Source organism: Schistocerca serialis, chromosome 1 (assembly GCF_023864345.2).
Source record: "Schistocerca serialis cubense isolate TAMUIC-IGC-003099 chromosome 1, iqSchSeri2.2, whole genome shotgun sequence".
Lineage (NCBI taxonomy): Eukaryota > Metazoa > Arthropoda > Insecta > Orthoptera > Acrididae > Schistocerca > Schistocerca serialis.
The window spans coordinates 87,417,751-87,418,830 of NC_064638.1; the positions used below are offsets into that span (position 1 = coordinate 87,417,751).

At 49.5% G+C, this 1,080-nt stretch overlaps 1 non-coding gene across 1 annotated transcript; it reads right to left on the reverse strand.

Annotated features, from left to right (window-relative positions):
- Positions 1 to 401: 401 nt before the first annotated feature.
- On the reverse strand, positions 402 to 476 carry Trnat-ugu (transfer RNA threonine (anticodon UGU)). The gene has a single exon. It is a non-coding gene; the product is annotated as a tRNA-Thr (tRNA).
- Between the last annotated feature and the right edge of the window lie 604 nt (positions 477 to 1,080).

Below are 1,080 nucleotides of genomic sequence, written 5' to 3' on the forward strand. Positions count from 1 at the left end.
AAACACTAACCACCACCACCACCGCCACCCGTAGGTAGTAAACGTGCCGTCAAGGAATATCGCAACGGTTATTCCGTGACTGGACACTGCACACCACACAGTCACCCGATGAGGGTGAAGAGATTTCCTGATCGCTAAATGTCGATTCTCAGTCCTCCAAATGCGCCAGTTTTGGCGTACCGTGACATTTTCACGTGCATATGGCCGACAACAAGGCTCGTCCGCATGCGCAGACTAATTCCTATTACTTACAGGGATATGGTGCCTGTTCTTTCGGACATTTCCGAAAGAACAGACACTACTGATGACCTGCAGCCGTCTAGAATGAAATTAGAATTGTATTAATACCTGCAGCTGCTAACGGGCTTTGATATATATCGACGGGGACAGGTGAAAATGTGTGCCCCGACCGGGACTCGAACCCGGGATCTCCTGCTTACATGGCAGACACTCTATCCATCTGAGCCACCGAGGGCACAGAGGATAGCGCGACTGAAGGGGCTATCTTGTGCACGCCTCCCGAGAGACCCACATTCTCACCTTGTATGTCCACACACTAAATTCGTAGTGTCCCACCCGAACACACTCATTACTCGTGGAAGACATTCTTACCAAGTCCCGTAAGAGTTCGGGGAATATGTGTGCATCCCCATAGAAGAAGAAGGCCACGGCCGGCGTTGCCAAAACTATATACTTATAGGGATATGGTTTCTGTGGTGTCTATGGTGTCTTCCACGAGTAATGAGTATGTTGGGGTGGGACACTACGAATTTAGTGTGTAGACATACAAGGTGAGAATGTGGGTCTCTCGGGAGGCGTGTGCGAGATAGCCCCTGCAGTCGCGCTATTTGTCTATGTCCTCGGTGGCTCAGATGGATAGAGTGTCTGCCATGTAAGCAGGAGATCCCGGGTTCCAGTCCCGGTCGGAGCACACTTTTTCACCTGTCCCCGTTGATATATATCAACGCCCGTTAGCAGCTGAAGGTATTAATATAATTCTAATTTCATTTAATTCCTATTAGGCTATGTGGCCAACCGTGCAGTTGGAACGTCCTAAGGAAACCGTGCAGAAGTTATGAC